The following is a 20985-nucleotide window of genomic DNA, read 5'->3' as shown; positions in this document are numbered from 1 at the left end:
TGTTTAGCAAACTCAAGTGGCAGACTCTGCAAGAGAGGCGCTCTGTATCGCGATGTAGCTGCTGTCCAGTTTTCGAGAGGGTGTGTTTCTGGATGAGGTATCTAATATATTGCTTCACCCTACTTATACCGAGGAGATCACGAATGTAAAATTAGAGAGATTCGAGAGCGCACGGAGGCTTTCCGGCACTCCTTCTTCTCGCGAACCATACACGACTGGAACAGGAAAGGGAGGTAATGACAGTGGTACGTAAAGTGCCCTCCGCCACACACCGTTGGGTGGCTTGCGGAGTATAAATGTAGATGTAGATGTACAAATTTATAAGAGACTCGTCCGACCAGGCAACAAGTTTCCAGTCATCAGCAGTCCAATGTCGGGGTTGCCGGGCCCAGGCGAGGAGTAAAGCTTCGTCACGTGCAGTCATCAAAGGTACATGAGTAGGCCTTCGGCTCCGAAAGCCCTTATCGATTATGTTTCATTGAATGGTTCGCACGATGACACTTGATGATGGACCAGCATTGAAATCAGCAGCAATTTGCTTAAGGGTTGCACTTCTCTCACGATGAACGATTCTTTTCAGTTGCCGCTGGTCCCGGTCTTGTAGGATCTTTTTCTGGCCGTAGGGATGTCGGAGGTTTGATGTTTTACCGGATTCCTGACATTCACCGTACACTCGTGAAAATGGTCGTACGGGAAGATCCCCACTTCGTCCTATCGCGAAGATGGTGTGTTCCATCGCTCGTGCGCCGACTGTAACACCACGTTCGAACTCACTTAAATCTTGATAACCTGCCATGGTTGCAGCAGTAACTGTTTTAACAACTGCGTCAGACAGGCACTGCCGACCGCAGCGCTGTATTCTGGCTGTTTACATATCTCTATATTTGAATATGCGTGCCTATACCAGTTTCTTTGGCGCTTCAGTGGAGTATAAAACAGCACGATACGCTCTTGAGAAGTCAGGAGTACCGGTACATGGCGAGATAAAGAGTCTCCATCCACCGAAAAAGAGATCAAAAACCAGCCGTATATACTGCTTCTATGCTGTTTCACACCATTTTATATTGACTTCCGTTAAATAGGAAAAATAGCTGACTGTGTGTGAATTCCTAATACATCAAACTGCTCAGGTCATCGGTCCCTAAACTTACAAACCACTTACACTAATTTATGCTGCGAACAACACACATACCCATGCCCGAGGGAGGACTCGAAACTCCGGCGGGAGGGACCGTGCAATCCATGACATGGCGCCTCAAACCACGCGGCCACTTATCGCGGCTGCTGACTACGAATGCTGCGTTATCCCATTCACTTTTCTGATCAGAAGATGACTTGATTTTTATTGCACCTGATGATTCAGATGAAATGCTGAGAAACCTACCGTGCTTATAACTAAAGTACACTACTGGCCACTAAAATTGCTAAACCACGAAGATGACGTGCTACAGACGCGAAATGTAACCGACAGGAAGAAAATGCTGTGATATTCAGATGATTAGCTTTTCAGAGCATTCACACAAGGTTGGCGCCGGTGGCGACACCTACAACGTGCTGACAGGAGGAAAGTTTCCAACCGATTTCTCATACAAAAACAGTAGTTGACCGGTGTTGCCTGGTGAAACGTTGTTGTGATGCCTCGTGTAAGGAGGATAAATGTATACCATCACGTTTCCGACTTCGATAAAGGTCGGATTGTAGCCTATCGCGATTGCGGTTTATCGTATCGCGACATTGCTGCTCGCGTTGGTCGAGATGCAATGACTGTTAGCAGAATATGGAATCGGTGGGTCCAGGAGGGCAATACGGAACGCCGTGCTGGATCCCAACGGTCTCGTATCATTAGCAGTCGAGATGACAGGCATCTTATCCACATGGCTGTAACGGATCGTGCAGCCACGTCTCGATCCCTGAGTCAACTGATGGGAACGTTCGCAAGACAACAACCATCTGCACGAACAATTCGACGACGTTTGCAGCAGCATGGACTATCAGCTCGGAGACCATGGGAGAGGTTACCCTTGATGCTGCAACACACACAGGAGCGCCTGCGATGGCGTACTCAACGACGAACCTGTGTGCACGAATGGCAAAACATCATTTCTTCGGATGAATCCAGGTTCTGTTTACAGCATCATGATGGTCGCTCCGTGTTTGGCGACATCGCAGTGAACACACATTGGAACCGTGTATTCGTCATCGCCATACTGCCGTATCACCTGGAGTGATGGTATGGGAAGCCATTGGTTACACGTCTCGGTCACCTCTTATTCGCATTGACGGCACTTTGAACAGTGGACGTTATATTTCAGATGTGTTACGACCCGTGGCTCTACCCTTCGTTCGATCCCTTCGAAACCCTACATTTCAGCAGGATAATGCACGACCGCATGTTGCAGTTTCCGTACGGGCCTTTCTGCATACAGAAAATGTTCGACTGCTGCCCTGGCCAGCACATTCTCCAGATCTGTCACCAATTGAAAACGTCTGGTCAATGGTGGCCGAGCAACTGGCTCGTCACAATACGCCAGTCACTACTCTTGATGAACTGTGGTATCGTGTTGAAGCTGCATGGGCTGTACCTGTACACGCCATCCAAGCTCTGTTTGACTCAATGCCCAGGCGTATCAAGGCCGTTATTACGGCCAGAGGTGGTTGTTCTGGGTCCTCATTTCTCAGGATCTATGCACACAAATTGCGTGAAAATGTAATCACATGTCAGTACTAGTATAATATATTTGTCCAATGAATACCCGTTTCTCTTCTGCATTTCTTCTTGGTGTAGCAATTTTAATGGCCAGTAGTGTACTTACAACAGAAGCGGTTTTATCTTCAAAATGATATATCCAGGTTGCGGCTGCCATGAGTACAAAATCTTCTGCATATCATATAAACTCAGAATATAGCTGTACGTGTCGATGGACCTATAACGACAAGAAATTAGAAAGAAAAATGGTTTTGAAAATTATGGAAAAATAGAAAAAAATATGTCATTCAGATTAAAGTAAACAAAAATGAAATACGAGAGGTACGGAACATCTGCAATTAAAAACGGTCACGAACTTGCAATATTAATTTTTAATTTGCATTTTAATAAACAATTTATTTACATTTTCTGTATCTCAAGTAGTATTTAACATGGTTCCAGAAATAAAATAAATTTTCAGTGGAACTTAAAGAATACTGTTCGGTACTGACTTGCAGTGACCACAAATAGCTTGGCACATTCTAAGATGCTTGCGTTCTGAATCCATTCCTGCACTGTCCGTATAGACATGCGACCAAACCGACCGCCAACACTGTCAGATTCATTGAACAGGCTGCAATCTACTATGCAATCTGTCATTAACGGTAGTTCAGTGTAGCTCGAAAAAAAGCAACAGTAACGATTATAAGTAAAGCCCTAAGAAAGAAAATCTCCCCCACTAACGACGACTTAGCTGGAAGAAAAGGGCGGCGAATTATACTGCCATTAAAATCATCTAACATCTACCTAATGTTTAAAGGTACGGGTAGACAAAGAAACATTTTAAAAAGAATGTGAAAGCAATTTTAAATCCATTGACGAAAAGTCAATAGCAATAATACGTTATGCATTGTGGAAACAATAAATTGAAACCTACTAGTGTTACCTTCTCGGAGGCAAAAAGTGCTATTCTGAACTGATGATACTACATATCACAATTTTAAATTCATGTACATGATCTACATAAAGTGAAAACAGAGTAACGTTTAATTATTGCAGAATTCAGTAATTATTTACCACCAGAAATACAAATCGACATCCATAAATTTAAGGCACGAAGGTGTGGATGTTCTGTAATACAGTATAATGAAGAAACTCCATATTGTTATGCTTTCCACTCATTAATTTGAAGTTGTTCTATCAAACAGCATAAGAAGAATTAGTTAAAATCAAAAGGCGATATCCTTTCCTTCATCGAGTAAGGTGGCACACTGATAAGTCACTGGACTCGCATTGACGTCGGTTCAAATCCCAACCCAGACATCCACGTCTAGGTTTCCGTAATTTCCCCAAATTGCTACAAGCAAATGCCGGAATACTTGTTTTGAAAAGAAGAAGATCGATTGCCTGCCCACATCGATCCTAACAGTAGCTTGTGTTACGTCATTAATGACGTGGTTGTCGACGGGACGTTAAACCTTAACCTTGATTTATTTCGAAGTACTTTCAAGAAACAAACAGATACAGTTTAAAGTACACAACAATAAAATGTTATACAATTTACACAAATCGAAAACATAGTAGACGCTGGATAGAAAAACATGCTCCATCAATACGACGAACGGGAGTTAGGTAGTTAGTTACTTGTCACATTGATGATAACCACGATAAACGTAATGATGTGGAACGTATCAACAGAACAAACACAAGGGCACGTAAACTCACTTATGTGTGTGTGTGTGTGTGTGTGTGGTGTGTGTGTGCATGCGTGTGCGCGTGATAAGAAAAAGCACACGCGCATATATATATATATATATATATATATATATATATATATATATATATATATATATACCGGTTGGTTTCCTTATTTGTGATGGTTCAAATGGCTCTGAGCACTATGGGACTTAACATCTGAGGTCATCAGTCCCCTAGAACTTAGAACTACGTAAACCTAACCAACCGAAGGACATCACACACATCCATGCCCGAGGCAGGATTCGAACCTGCGACTGTAGCAGTCGCGCGATTCGCGACTGAAGCGCCTAGAACCGCTCGGCCACCATGGCCGGCGACATTGGTGTGATATGATGCTTTCGCCGCTGGTGATAAATGCCGAGTGGGACGTTACGAGCACAGAACTGCTTGCCCAGGGTGATGTACTACTCTCTGCCTTAATAAACATAGAGCGGGCGCGGTGACACGGTGGATAACAAGCTGGGCACGCATTCAGCAGTACTGGTGTTCAAATCTCACAGATTGATTTGTCCTTGCTCTGGAACCGCGCGACCGCTATGGTCGCAGGTTCGAATCCTACCTCGGGCATGGATGTGTGTGATGTACTTGGGTTAGTTGGGTTTGAGTAGTTCTAAGTTCTAGGGGACTGATGACCTCAGAAGCTAAGTTGTAAGGTGTCAGGCAAATCCAGCACCTTCCATGAAAACCCTGACATGATAAGCGAATCTGCCAGTATGTCACATAGCTCCGAATAAATCCTGACATTAAATTAACCACAGTAATACGATCAACGAGTCAGCAAATGGAATACCACAGACTAATACAAGAATGCCTAAATGCAAGTCATGAAGATCGACCACATGCCCAACTAGGTCAGAAAAATATCCTGTTAAAAAATTTTCGTAATAATTTTTTTTTTTGAAAGGCATAAATAGTTGAAAACAGTAGCTGCAGCGATAGAGAGTAAGAAAGTATTCAACAGAAAGTGAGACATTCTAGCAGAGACAATAGCATAATTAAGTTATGAATTTTAATATTGTTAGAATTAAGTTTTCTCTCCAATGCAAGCGCACAGGTGGCGGATACATCGTTGACAAGTTGGCTCTGACCCAACAAGTAAGTGAATGGATTGTCAGTCTTGGGTATAATAAGTGTCAAGTCGTGTGAACAAAAAGTTTATGAAACGCGTGAGACCGTATGAGCGCATGTTGACGCGAAGTAATGCGCGTGATTTGCTTTTAAATGAGAAAGTAAGGGATTCGGAAAGATTAGCAATGGCAGATCGAGACATTGAACGAATTGAGGTAGAGACTCAGCATGAAGGTGGATAGAGAATAGAGGACAGTACAACAAACGATGCAGACGATAGGACAGATAACGCACCATAACGAGGATAATGTACGCAAAGGCATAGACAACGTAGGCCAGCATACGACAGAGGAGCAGGAAAGTAGAGAGACAGTCGATGAGGATTCTAAGTTGCGTCTTGAATACGTAGAACCCGTAGTACAAGTAATCAGAGCTCCCTCACCACAGAGTACAAGGAAATCGAGCAGAAACGTGTTACCGCACAGTTCAATGCAATCGGTTGCAAACCAACACTTGGGCGAAAGCACAGAGCGTAGGACGTCGGAAGAAAACGCAATAGGACCCACCAATCTGGCAGAATTATTACAACAAATGACGGAAACCATGACAAGACAAAATAAAGAAATTGCAAACCAAATTAAAATTCAGAATGCAGAAACGACGAAACAAATTGCAGAAACCACGAGACAAATGCGTGAGATTAAAGAACAAAACAAAAAAATTCAGTTACACCTAAGTCATATTGAAGACGAGGCAAAAGAATCTCGAGAAGTCATAGGAAACTTAATAACAGGTCACAATCAATTGAGAACAGACATTGACAAGGTACAAGTGGCCGTACAAACATTGCGTAATGACACTCAGGACGAGATCAAAACATTACGTAACAACACCCAGGGAGAAGTCAAGAAACTAGAGAAACAGATAAACGTAATTACTATACTAGCAGCAGGTACAGCGCGTGAAATTGTTGAAAATAGTGTGTTACACAAACGTATCACAAAAGCAGCTCTGAAAAGATATGATAATCGCATAGTCAAAATACAAGCGCAACGAAGCAACAATTTCAGAAATTGCGAACAGAGTTGTTGCAAACCACTGAATAGCATAGTGAACAGGATCGAACAAGCACTGAGTCTGCAACCACATCCGTATCTGTACCAGCACCGGAAAAACAAACAATTAACGAAGATATCACGCATTTGCGATCCCAATAACAGGCGAAAAGAAACATATGTGAAATCAGAAACCCTGCACAGCAACAAACAAGTTTCAAAACTCTTGATGAACAAACGGCACCAGAAACACATGCGGAACCACAAATGTGTGTTTCAAGACAGTTTGGATCGTGCAATGAAGCGGCAAGGTTAGCCAGACAAGATACCGAACCAATACGTGAAAATGGAAAGCCAGGTCGCGAAGAGTACGGTGCAATGCATTCAGCTACACGTTCACAACCGATGGAAGAAAATTATTGCGTACCACTCCAACGATACTACGCAAGGGTAGGCGGAAGTTACAGTGGACAATATCCAATGAATCTACCACAACCGGAAAGAACGACGGGAGAAATGATCAGAAACAAAAGTGGCGAAGAATCGCGAATTTCATATGGAACTATGACGAAGTAGGACAACGATCATTTCCTCACAGTCAGAAAATTCCAACACTTTCAAGAAGGAAACTCATTACATCCACGAACTTTCATTAATCAATTCCGAGTAGGATTACCAGAACACTGGACGCTAGCACACAAATTAGACTTTATATGTGCACACATGTCAGGAACAGTCGCAGAAACCATGCAGAATGTTGCAGTGACATGCCGATCGTACGAAGATTTCAGAGAGAAGTTTCTCTCACGATATTGGTCCAGCGAAGCACAGAACAGAGTGAAGTACGAATTATTACAGAACCCATATTTTGAAAATTCAGGAGAGAAGAGTTGATTAAATTATGCACGATGAAGTTACCATTGAAATACCAGCAATCATCGTTAGGTCGTGGAGGCAATGACGTCGAAGCATTTAAGGAAATTCTAAGGGAACTAGAGTTCATATTTTCGGAAGATGACGCAAGAAAATGACGAAGCGCACGTGAAAACGATAGCAAAAAGCAGTGGAATCCACAAGGCACAGTACGAAGAAACAATAATTACGAACCACGTGATAACTTCGCACCAAGAAACGACAACAGATTTCAACAAAATAACGGTTATGGATTTAGAAGAGAATATGGCAATAACTATAATTTACCCAGAAACGGCAACAACTATTGCAGAGGGAACAACGACAACCGGAACAGGTATTGGAGAACCAATAGACCGACAAATTATCAACAAAGAAACCAATATCAACAAGCGGATAAAGAAAAGAGAATACAGATAGAAGAGGTAAGACCACCAAACGCCGAAAAAAGTTCGAATTGACAGCTAAGCGCCCATGCCAAAAAGAATGACGCACCGACCCAGGATAATTGCAGCACCTTGAACAGAGAAGTAAATACCTTATCACGAGAAGAGAAGATGGAAGAAACAAAATCGCAGGGACCAGATGAAAACAAAGACACGAAAATAACAATATCGTGTTAGGACGAAATTAATTGGGAGAATACTGACGAGGAAGATGAATTACCAGAGGCATGCACAACGAATGTAGGAGGAAAGGACGAAGTAATGAGTATTGCAGAGCTATTTGAGATGGAAACCAGGGAAAGCGAATTCAATGAGGATAATGCGCAGTCGACAGAAGTTGAAAATAAGTTACTAGTGGGCACACAACCCAGCGAATATAATGAAGGAAGTTATGAAGCGATAATTAGAGCATTTAAATGCGATTATGTGGAAGTAGCGACGAAGAAGGAGAAGATAGACGAAGATGAGGAAAAAGTAGAGGATGTTGAAGAAAGCGTAAATGAAAGAAGAAAAAGAGAAGAGGAAATAAAAGAGAGAGAAGTAGCAGTCGAAGCTTATCCTACAGAAAGTTCGATTTCGCAGGGGAAAGTCCTGAAAAGACATGTATTATTCAGTGGAGGATTCGTTGATGCAAGAAGAAGAAGAACAGAACCAACCCTTTCAAATTCAACCAATTGTGAAGGCTATGGTAAAGCATATCCCAGTCAATATTGTAATTGATAGCGGAAGTGTAATGCCAATGAGGAATTGCCAGTTCTGAAAACACGTGAGATTGAAGTAAGAGGTCCTATTAGAAACAATGCTGCGGAAGTTTCGAGACAAACAAGGTTAACTCTTTCGTGCCAAGGTCAGGAGATCGAAGCCAACTTCGTGATTATACCTAAACTAACTGTAGTTTTGATTATAGGTGCAGATTTTTCAAATGAGAGACGAGCGATAATAGATATGGGGAAAGATAGCGTAACATTCGGGAATGTCACACTTCTCTTTGAGCAAAAGCAAAAATTAGAAGAAATACCAGTTATAAACAAACAATTAAGAATGATGCGAGTTAAAGAGGATGAAGAATTAGAATGGTATGCACAAAAGAGGGAATCGCCTCAACTCATGTTAAAAGCCCATAAAGAAATTGACGAAAAATTTCAAGAAGTTCAAGAAAATAATTAGCAAAATATTTCTAGTTTATGTTGCAGATAAGATCGTCAGGAGAAATAAGAATGAAGAGAGAGGAAGGTGGGAAAAAGAAAGTAGTTTCAATAAAAACAAAACAATAATAACACAAATAGTAGCATAGATTAAGGTGAAGGGATAAAGCGTAGATAGTCTAACAACATGAAATACTAAAATTCTATACACCATGATAGTACACAAAATAAAAAACGAATCTGAGGATTCTTGTAAAAGTTAAGACTCAAAATATCTTAGTATTGTAACATGGAAAGGGCGCCGAAATGTGTAAAGCTTTTTAAAAAGGCATAAGACAATGTAGGCACTAGAGATATGTTAGATGATTATAAGTAAAACTTTTTGTAGGAACCACTGTAAAAACTCCAGCAAGAACCAAATGCAACGACCCACAAGTCGCAACGAGAGAAGTATCGAGAAAGAAAAGGACGTAATTAGCAAGACATGATTCCTACAAGGACAGCGAGACCAACAAAGGGCACTTGTACCCGAAGTTGGCAGTAAATCTACTGCTAAAAGGGACCGGTGCAGGGACAGACAAGCAAACATCGGACTTTCGCCACTCGTAAACACCGGGACGCCCAATCAGCGGAGTGAGCAAAAAACGGCCCAACGAGAAGACAGCTTGGCAAGCCACCACTGTCAAAAAATATGTGTAAAAGTCACACTACTGCTATTAAACATAACGCTGATGCACGAAACTGAAGAAAACTTCCACAAAGTAGAACTGACACGTCCAAACAATTTATCAAACTGTTACTAAGAGGAGAACTTCAAAGCGACTAGTTATCAATAAATATTCCCATATCCTGCCCAGAGAAGAACCAAGAATCAGGTAAGAAGCAGAGTTGAAGATTCACAAGATTGAGACCAAGAAAGAAGATGGGTGAAGAATAGACGACATACCTTCCCAAATCCCTATCCTATTGTAAACTAGTCGTCTGTGAAGTATTACAACGAAAAACGACCGCTTTCAGCGACACATAACGATGACTTTCATGCATACAAAGCCAGTATACCACGAAATTCTGCACTCACAGCTCCATTCCATCATGGGACCTCTACAACAGCAACACACAGTTGCAAAGCCGACAAGGAACGACGAACGAAGCTGTACATCAAATACTTGCCCACATACATCTCGCTCAAGTCCATCAACTTCATGCAAAAACATTCGTCAACCTCATGCATAAACATTCATAGGATACTGAAAATGTGTGAAAGGATGTGATGTAGGATTGTGCAGAAGATGTGTGTGAAAAAACTAAATAAGTAAAGCACACCAGACAGCTAATAAACTACAAAATAACAGTCATTGACTATGGACTTAAGTAAAAAATAGACTATCGATAAAAATAAGTCATTAGTTCTGAAATGGACAGTATATAAAGAACAAAAGTAAGGCATAATCAACACTAAAACTATGTGCCACTTATTTTCTCCTCATAAAAATAAAAGACTAACTATATTTTACTTCTTTTCTCCTTTTAAAAACAAAGAATAAAAAATTATCTTGTTGGATGTTTTCCCTTTTTAACATTTGTACCATTTGTTAGGATAATATCTCAATACTTGTGTATGTATATTTCTTTGTCAAAGCAACACTTGGAAATAATTCTTATTTGTTAGTGTAACAATGTTGATGTGTGTGTCTAGAAACAATAACATTTTACTTGTACATGATATTTAGAAAATGTGTTAGGAATAGATTTTACTTAATTACTACATTTATAGAAAACAATATTTCTAAGAAAATCGATGAGAAAGAATCCTCACTTTCGATAACAAACTTCTTAAAAAACAAACTTCACACTTAAATAAAGAAAGAAAATAATTAAAAATTAATAATGATAATAGCATAAAAATATTCTTCTCTTGTCAATATAAACATATTTTTGAGAATAATGTGGAAGAATATAAGAATATAAATTAGTAATACAAACTAGCATAGAACCAGAATAACGTGGCTGAACAGTAGGCAACAAAATTTAGATAAAGGAATAATTTTTGACTGACTTAGACAACGATTCAATCATTGCCTAACTTCAGTGCAAAAATTAAGTTCGAAGGGTAATGATATGTAAGGTGTCAGGCAAATACAACACCTTCCATGAAAACTCTGACATGATAAGCGAATCCAGCAGTATATCACATAGCTCCGAATAAATCCTGACATTAAATTAACCAAAGTAATACGATCAACGAGTGAGCAAATGGAATACCACAGACTAACACAAGAACGCCTAAACGCATGTCATACCTTCCCACCCTGAAACAGACGCAGTTCTGAGGGAAGAAACGAGAACAGAAGCCGAGAGCAGAACCGTGTTAAGCTAGAAGGCCCTACGATAAGGGACGCACACCCACATCGCCGGCTGACCGCCAGGACCACCCCCCAGCCCATGTTAAAAGATAGAGCCCTCCAGAAGAACAGTATAGATCTTACGATAACACTAAAAGGGCCACACCAGCTGCAAGTTTTAGCGTGAGACTTTTTCACGTCTCTGAGACGTAGCAAAAAACATTGCCCCACCACGAAAAGCATAACGTTTCTCATTGGATAGACAGAAGTTTTGTAGGCGGAGGTTGAGGTTAACATTGAGACCCTGATTGGTCAGTGGAAAACACAGCCAGATAGCTTTTCTAAAACCAACTTCGGTAAATTGTAGTAAGGAGAAGTTAGGGGGGACTTGCTTCCGAGACGGCGAGCTGTGTGGAGCTGCGCCGCCCGCCGCCCCCTGACACTGCCTAAACATTATCAAGGTAATGAATGCATGCGATGCCGCATAACAGCGCATAACACTTCACTCAGAAATGCAGAAGTCTCCTCTGTTACATCCCCTTTTTACGTAATACTAGTGTCGATCGTCAATTAAATCTCATGGTGTTCACATTTGCTACTTGAAGTAAAAATCTGAAATGTGATGATTTTTCTGTTATATAATTACTGAGAAGCCACATCAGCCACTGTAATTTATGACAAGTTAGATAAGTAATTAAAGATAATTGAGGGTCACTGTAGACCATTTTGATAGTTTTCTCTTTTATGAAACTTAACTTAAATCTAGATTATAGATGTGATATGGCATAGGTCATCCTTCGATCCATTGTAGAACCTGGACACCCATTCAGGGAATATTCGTTCACATTTTTGTTGAACACAGTTGGTTTTTATCATCCTGTATTAAAATATTTCCTTTTATCAATAGTGCAATTTATAAACAATGTTTTGTGAGTAGAATAAAATTTCCAATGGTAAACCTATCTGCTTTTTCGACGTTATTTTATCAGCTAACTAAAAATAGGAAAGCCTTGAACCCCTTCTACTAAATTTAGTTAGTATTAAGATTCTTTTACAGGGAGTGCAGTGGAGCTGACGCTGAAATCATTAAGTATTTGATTATATCATCGCTAGTCTCACTGAACTCTTCTGAACTCTACACGTCATGTGTGGTCTGGCGTCTCCTTACCAGCAACAGGTCCCAGGTTCAAACTAGTCAATTCCCTAAAAAACACGCTCAGAGCGTCGTTGCGCGAAAGTGGTAGGGAGACACGACTTAGAACAAACAGACACCACGCAGAATGTTAGAAAGTCCCATAGTGCTCAGAGCCATTTGAACCATTTGTTCTTCCTGTGTTTTCATAAATTGTTTAAAGCGACCCATGATGTTCATCCCTGCGGTAGTCGACGTTTAGGACTTCACAGAGAGTAAAAATATTTCAGAGATCAAGTATTTCCTTTAAGTAGCGACGCCCATCACTGATGAACAACCGATAAATCTATGTGACTAATTTTCTCAGAAACAACAGAAGTTTACAGTGCAATGATAAGAAAGTTCTTGGAGTGAAATACCCTTCATCCACACAGTGAAGTGGAAATAAGCTACTGAAAGAAGATTTGCACCACCTGCACATCTGTGAACATATTTGGGTTAGGTTCAAGGGGAACAAGGAATGAATGAATAAGCCTTACGAAACTAAAACAAAAAAAAATTCATTGCATTATGATAACATATGAAAACAAAACAATAAGCAACATACAGCCTCCCGATCGATAACGCACTTCTTTACGCATCTGTGAAATCTGCTGCTGGGAAACGTTGGATGCTATGTTGCTTCACCCTCTTGCACTGTGACACGCTTGAGTCCTCATTGGCATTTTGTCTGCAACGTCATCGACACATCGCTGTTCAAGTTAGACCCAGTCTTCGATGGCGGATCTCAGAGCCAGTCTAGTGAGTGAAGAGTCGTTACAGCAATGACGCACATACGTTTCAACTCGTGCCAAGCACGTTCGATCGGCTTCATGTCAGCAGATGCTGCTGTCCATTCCAGTCAGTTGGGTCCTGATCCCTGGAGGAAAGTGTTCATAATGTTGCCTCAAAGTGTTCATGCATTATTGTCTTCGAAAAAGAACCCACTGCCGAAATGTTGTCTGCAGGGCCTGTCAGTATGATGGACTATCATGAGCAGATATTGTGCTGTCCTCAAATTGCTCTCGATAGCGATCAGTGGCGTCTGGCATTCTTAGATGTAGCACCCTCAAGTACAAACCCATGGGACTGGATTCTTGAGACGCGCATAGCTGTCTGGTGATCCCCACACTCTTCTACGCATTCTACCAAATTGCAATGAAGATGCAGGTGGCCCTAATCAGTAATTAGTCAAAACGTATTCAGTGTGAAGTATTTGGCACTGAAATTGACGAACAGAGTGATATATTGAACACGGACACAGCATAACAACTGAAATACACTCCTGGAAATTGAAATAAGAACACCGTGAATTCATTGTCCCAGGAAGGGGAAACTTTATTGACACATTCCTGGGGTCAGATACATCACATGATCACACTGACAGAACCACAGGCACATAGACACAGGCAACAGACCATGCACAATGTCGGCACTAGTACAGTGTATATCCACCTTTCGCAGCAATGCAGGCTGCTATTCTCCCATGGAGACGATCGTAGAGGTGCTGGATGTAGTCCTGTGGAACGGCTTGCCATGCCATTTCCACCTGGCGCCTCAGTTGGACCAGCGTTCGTGCTGGACGTGCAGACCGCGTGAGACGACGCTTCATCCAGTCCCAAACATTCTCAATGGGGGACAGATCCGGAGATCTTGCTGGCCAGGGTAGTTGACTTACACCTTCTAGAGCACGTTGGGTGGCACGGGATACATGCGGACGTGCATTGTCCTGTTGGAACAGCAAGTTCCCTTGCCGGTCTAGGAATGGTAGAACGATGGGTTCGATGACGGTTTGGATGTACCGTGCACTATTCAGTGTCCCCTCGACGATCACCAGTGGTGTACGGCCACTGTAGGAGATCGCTCCCCACACCATGATGCCGGGTGTTGGCCCTGTGTGCCTCGGTCGTATGCAGTCCTGATTGTGGCGCTCACCTGCACGGCGCCAAACACGCATACGACCATCATTGGCACCAAGGCAGAAGCGACTCTTATCGCTGAAGACGACACGTCTCCATTCGTCCCTCCATTCACGCCTGTCGCGACACCACTGGAGGCGGGCTGCACGATGTTGGGGCGTGAGCGGAAGACGGCCTAACGGTGTGCGGGACCGTAGCCCAGCTTCATGGAGACGGTTGCGAATGGTCCTCGCCGATACCCCAGGAGCAACAGTGTCCCTAATTTGCTGGGAAGTGGCGGTGCGGTCCCCTACGGCAATGCGTAGGATCCTACGGTCTTGGCGTGCATCCGTGCGTCGCTGCGGTCCGGTCCCAGGTCGACGGGCACGTGCACCTTCCGCCGACCACTGGCGACAACATCGATGTACTGTGGAGACCTCACGCCCCACGTGTTGAGCAATTCGGCGGTACGTCCACCCGGCCTCCCGCATGCCCACTATACGCCCTCGCTCAAAGTCCGTCAACTGCACATACGGTTCACGTCCACGCTGTATGCGGCATGCTACCAGTGTTAAAGACTGCGATGGAGCTCCGTATGCCACGGCAAACTGGCTGACACTGACGGCGGCGGTGCACAAATGCTGCGCAGCTAGCGCCATTCGACGGCCAACACCGCGGTTCCTGGTGTGTCCGCTGTGCCGTGCGTGTGATCATTGCTTGTACAGCCCTCTCGCAGTGTCCGGAGCAAGTATGGTGGGTCTGACACACCGGTGTCAATGTGTTCTTTTTTCCATTTCCAGGAGTGTAGTTATGCGGTATATATCCAAGCCAACAGTCAGCAGCAGATTTAAGACACAAATGAATTAATGAGATTTGGCTGTTATTGGGCAGTGATACAGATCAATAAGGAAGTTGAAAATTTGTGCCAGACTGGGATTCGAAACCGCATCTCCTGTGCACTATGCAGGTGCTCTGACTACTAAGCCGCCAGGACATAGTGGTCACTGTAACTCCATGCACCATCCCTACCACACCGCCCATCAAATCCAAATTCTTAACTTACGGACACACTACTGACATAATACCCCGCCCATTATTCTCATTACTTGTAGCATTTTGCTGATTTCCTTAAGAGTTCGAACGGCGTGTGCATCTGAACTGAACAGCTCATTGGCTAGCCTTACCTGATCACGTAAGCGTAGAAAAGATGTGGGATGATTTCAGAGAGATAGTGTCGACCGCAATTGAGAGATACATAGCACATAAGTGATGGTACTGATCCCCCATGGTACACAAAACGGGTCAGATCGCTGCTGCAGAAGCAACGAAAAAGCATGCCAAATTTAAAAAAAAGCAAAATCCCCAAGATTGGCATAGTTTTGCAGAAGTTCGAAATATACCGCGTGCTTCAATCCGAGATGCTTTTAATAATTTCCACAACGAAACTCTGTCTCGGAATCTGGCAGAAAACCCAAAGAGATTCTGGTCATACATAAAGCACACCAGTGACAAGACGCAATCAATACCTTTACTGCGCGATAACTACGGTGAGGTCACTGATGACCGTAGCTATTAAACACGGTTTTCCGAAACTCCTTCACCAAAGAAAACGAAGTAAATATTCCCGGATTCCAATCAATAACAACGGCCAAGATTAGAAACATAGAAGTAGATATCCTCGGTGTAGCAAAGGAGCTTAAATCGCTTAATAAAGGCAAGGCTTCCGGTCCAGATGGTATACCAGTCCCTTTCAGAGTATGCAGATGCAATAGCTCCATATTTAGCAATTATATACAATCGTTCGCTCACAGAAAGTTCCGTACCTAAAGACTGGGAAGTTGCTCAAGTCACTCCAATACCCAAAAAGGGAAATAGGACTAATACGTTGAATTACAGACCCATATCACTAACGTCGATTTGCAGTAGGGTTTTGGAATATATATTCGAACATTATGAAGTACCTCGAAAAAAACGATTTACTGACACATAGCACGGATTCAGAAAATATCGTTCTTGCGGAACACAACTAGCTCTTTATACTCACGAAGTAATGAGTGCTATCGACAGGGGATGTCAAATTGACTCCATATTTTTAGATTTTCAGAAGGCTTTCGACACCGTTCCTCACAATCGTCTTCTAACCAAACAGTGTGCCTATGGAATATCGCCTCAGTTGTGCGACTGGATTCGTGATTTTCCTGTCAGAAAGGTCACAGTTCGTAGTAATAGACGGAAAGTCATCGAGTAAAACAGAAGTAATGTCCGGCGTTCCCCAAGGAAGTGTTACTGGCCCTCTATTGTTCCTGGTCTACGAGTATATTGAAATGTCGTGTGGCTAAGGCCTCCCATCGGGTAGACCGTTCGCCTGGTGCAGGTCTTTCGATTTGACGCCACTTCGGCGACCTGCCCGTCGATGGGGATGAAATGATGATGATTAGGTCAACACAACACCCAGTCCCTGAGCGGAGAAAATCTCCGACCCAGCCGGGAATCGAACCCGGGACCTTAGGATTGACATTCCGTCACCCTGACCACTGAGCTACCGGGGCCGGACTACGAGTATATTAACGACATAGGAAACAATCCGAGTAGCCGTCTTTGATTATTTGCAGATGATGCTGTCATTCACCGTCTTGTAAAGTCATCAGGTAACCAAAATGAATTGCAAAATGATTTAGATAAGATATCTGTGTGGTGGGAAAAGTGGCAATTGACCCTGAATAAAGAAAAGTGTGAAGTTATTCACATGAGTACTAAAAGAAATCCGCTAAATTTCGATTACGCGATAAGTCACACAAATCTGAAGGCTGTAAATTGAACTAAATACTTGTTACATAGGGATTACAATTACAAATAATCTAAATTGGAACGATCACGTAGGTAATGTTGTGGACAGAGCATACCAAAAACTGCGATTCATTGGCAGAACACTTAGAAAGTGCAATAGGTCTACTAAAGAGACTGCTTACACTGCACTTGTTCGCCCTATTCTGAAGTATTGCTGTGTGGCATGGGATCCGTATCAGGTGGGACTGACGGATGATATTCAAAAAATTCAAAGAAGGGCAGCTCGTTTCGTATTATCGCGAAATAGGGGAGATAGTGCCACAGACATGATACGTGAATTGGAGTGGCAATCATTAAAAGAAAGACGTTTTTCGTTGCGACGGAATGTTCTCATGAAATTTCAGTCACCAGTTTTCTCCTGTGATTTGGAAAAAATTAGGAGAAATGATCATCACGATAAAATAAGAGAAATCAGGGCTCGCACAGAAAAATTTAAGTGTTCGTTTTTCCCGCGCGTCGTTCGAGAATGGAACAGTAGAGAGACAGCTTGAAGGTGGTTCATTGAACCCTCTGCCAGACACTTAATTGTGAATAGCAGAGTAACCACGTAGATGTAGATGTACCTTAATTGTACATGTGGTGTCTGTACTTTTGGACATGTCCAAAAGAGGAGACACCATTTGGATCCTGCAGCCATTATGAATCAAGACACAAAGGAATTAATGACATTTTGCTGCTAGAAGGCACTGATATACATCAATGGGAAAGTTTAATCACAGTCTAGCACAAATTTTCAACCTGTCCATTGACGTAGATCAATGCTAACTACCAACCAAATGTCATTAATTCCATTGTGTCTTGATTCATAATATAATCAAGATGAGGTTGGCCAATGCTACCTACAGTGGAGATAGGCGAAACGCTGCAAGTAACAAGGATAATGAGCAGGGGCACTACGTCAGTAGTGTGTGGGAATAAGTTGAGAATTTGGGTTTGACGGGAGGTGTGGTAAGTTAGAACATGCATCAGCTACGACCACTGTGTCCAGGTGGCTTAGTGGTCCGAGCATAAGCCTAGGTTTGAAACCCAGTCCAGCATAAATTTTCAACTTCCGCATTGATTTATAGTAATACCCGCTAGCAGCTAAATGTCATTGATTGCTTTGTGTCTTGATTCATAATGGCTGGATGACCAAAATGGAGTCTGTTCTTTCTGACTTGCCCGAAATAACAGACACCACATATATGATGGCATATTTCCTCGTTCAGTTTAGGCAATGTCACTAGCTACTTGGTTATTCAAAGTCAACTTGCACAGCCACTGCTGGTCCCTGTAGGGAATAGCTGGGCAAAGTAGCCATTGGGGTCCTGGAGGCTAGAAGGTACTGTCATGGCACGCCAAATGCTGTAACTTACCCTCCCTGGAGAACACAGACAGTGCAGTGCAGTGCAGTGCAGTGCAGTGCAGTGCAGTACCACTTCTCAGATTATAACTTTTTTGTGGATTTTAGCTATCCCAATGTAAGGTATGTCGTCAGTTGTGTATTTATTGTAGAGGGGGAATGTGACTTCCGTCTTTTTAATGAAATTATGTTGAAAGTGTCATATCTTGACTGCACACTCCTACTTTAGTTATTGAAATTTCGGTCTTACTATTAGAAGGTAGACAGCTTTTGTGCAATGGCGTCAGTGCGGTCATAGTGGCCACTTCGTGTAGCAGCAAAACTCAAAGGCAGCGACCGAAGGAAGGGCTCCGTGACAGTACTTACAGCAAGTCCTTATAACAGTGACTTAGAAGCGGCAAATAAAGAAGGAGAGGAAAAGAAAAAGAAGAAAAACCGGACAGTTGCAGAAGAGAAGGTGAGCAGTAAAAAAAAAGATTGTGAAGAACAGGAAAGTCAACCCTAGAAGAGCTCTTTTTGACAACAGCGATGAAGACAGAGATGCACAGAATGTGAAGAAAAATTTTTTGATTCCAGCAAAAAAAGTAGTGGGTTTACTGGCAGTTGTGCTCCTTCTGGGCCCACGAACTCTGTTCAAGTGTTTTTTTATCTGGGGAAAGTGTAAAAAATTTAATTCAAATCATGTTTTACAAAAAAGGATATTTACTGCCTTGTTAAAACAATTTTTATCATTCATTTTTGAGTTTAAACTCTTGTGTGGGACAAAGGATTGGATTGTTTTGGGGGAAGAGACCAAACAGCGAGGTCATCGGTGTCATCGGATTAGGGAAGGACGGAGAAGGAAGTCGGCCGTGCCCTTTCAAAGGAACCATCCCGGCATTTGCCTGAAGCGATTTAAGGAAATCACGGAAAACCTAAATCAGGATGGCCGCACGCAGGACTGAACCGTCGTCCTCCGGAATGCGAGTCCAGTGTGCTAACCACTGCGCCACCTCGCTCGGTGCAGGACAAAGTGACCATTTTCCCATTTTGTGAAAATGTAATTGTTTAATGTACTTAAATTGAGCCTACAGTTACCGATTCGATATTAAACTTCAAAAGTTGCAGATCATAATCACTCATTTTTTGCATTTCCGTCTATTGCTACTCAGCTTCAAAAATAGGAATAGCCTGGCCATTTCGCCCAGCTCTCCCCTACACTGGACATACATCGTAGTTAAGGACATCACTTGGAGTGTTGCGTGCGCCTCCTAGCAGCGACTGGTTCAAATGGCTCTGAGCACTATGGGACTCAACTGCTGTGGTTATCAGTCCCCTAGAACTTAGAACTACTTAAACCTAACTAACCTAAGGACATCACACACATCCATGCCCAAGGCAGGATTCGAACCTGCGACCGTAGCAGTCCCACGGTTCCGGACTGCGCGCCTAGAACCGCGAGACCACCGCGGCCGGCAGCAGCGACTGCACTGTCTCGTGAGCACCTGCTGTATTGGTGTGTACATAAGAAGGCGGTGATGGGGAAAAGTGCTGTGGCTAGGCGCAGAGTACTACTTTACACTCCCGTCTGTAGCGCCATACTCTGGCGTCTGCCTCTTAACATTCCCTTCGGGCTGCACGTCGAATATGAAGCGTTGGTGCCGCCCGAAGTGGCCGTGCGGTTAAAGGCGCTGCAGTCTGGAACCGCAAGACCGCTACGGTCGCAGGTTCGAATCCTGCCTCGGGCATGGATGTTTGTGATGTCCTTAGGTTAGTTAGGTTTAACTAGTTCTAAGTTCTAGGGGACTAATAACCTCAGCAGTTGAGTCCCATAGTGCTCAGAGCCATTTGAACCATTTTGAAGCGTTGGTATTCATGTTAGTTTAGGTTCGGTGAGGTTACTTACCAACGACAAAGTTCATTATGGCTGCCGTAAAGCAAATACACTCCTGCAAATGGAAAAAAGAACACATTGACACCGGTGTGTCAGACCCACCATACTTGCTCCGGACACTGCGAGAGGGCTGTACAAGCAATGATCACACGCACGGCACAGCGAACACACCAGGAACCGCGGTGTTGGCCGTCGAATGGCGCTAGCTGCGCAGCATTTGTGCACCGCCGCCGTCAGTGTCAGCCAGTTTGCCGTGGCATACGGAGCTCCATCGCAGTCTTTAACACTGGTAGCATGCCGCGACAGCGTGGACGTGAACCGTATGTGCAGTTGACGGACTTTGAGCGAGGGCATATAGTGGGCATGCGGGAGGCCGGGTGGACGTACCGCCGAATTGCTCAACACGTGGGGCGTGAGGTCTCCACAGTACATCGATGTTGTC

The 20985-nt window shown here is 43.1% G+C and overlaps 1 non-coding gene across 1 annotated transcript; it reads right to left on the bottom strand.

Moving 5' to 3' along the window:
• Positions 1-16957: 16957 nt before the first annotated feature.
• On the bottom strand, positions 16958-17031 carry Trnad-guc (transfer RNA aspartic acid (anticodon GUC)). Its single transcript has one exon. It is a non-coding gene; the product is annotated as a tRNA-Asp (tRNA).
• Positions 17032-20985: the final 3954 nt, after the last annotated feature.

This window comes from Schistocerca nitens, chromosome 8 (genome assembly GCF_023898315.1).
Source record: "Schistocerca nitens isolate TAMUIC-IGC-003100 chromosome 8, iqSchNite1.1, whole genome shotgun sequence".
Classification (NCBI taxonomy): Eukaryota; Metazoa; Arthropoda; class Insecta; order Orthoptera; family Acrididae; genus Schistocerca; species Schistocerca nitens.
This window is presented reverse-complemented; position numbering and strand designations above follow the sequence as displayed.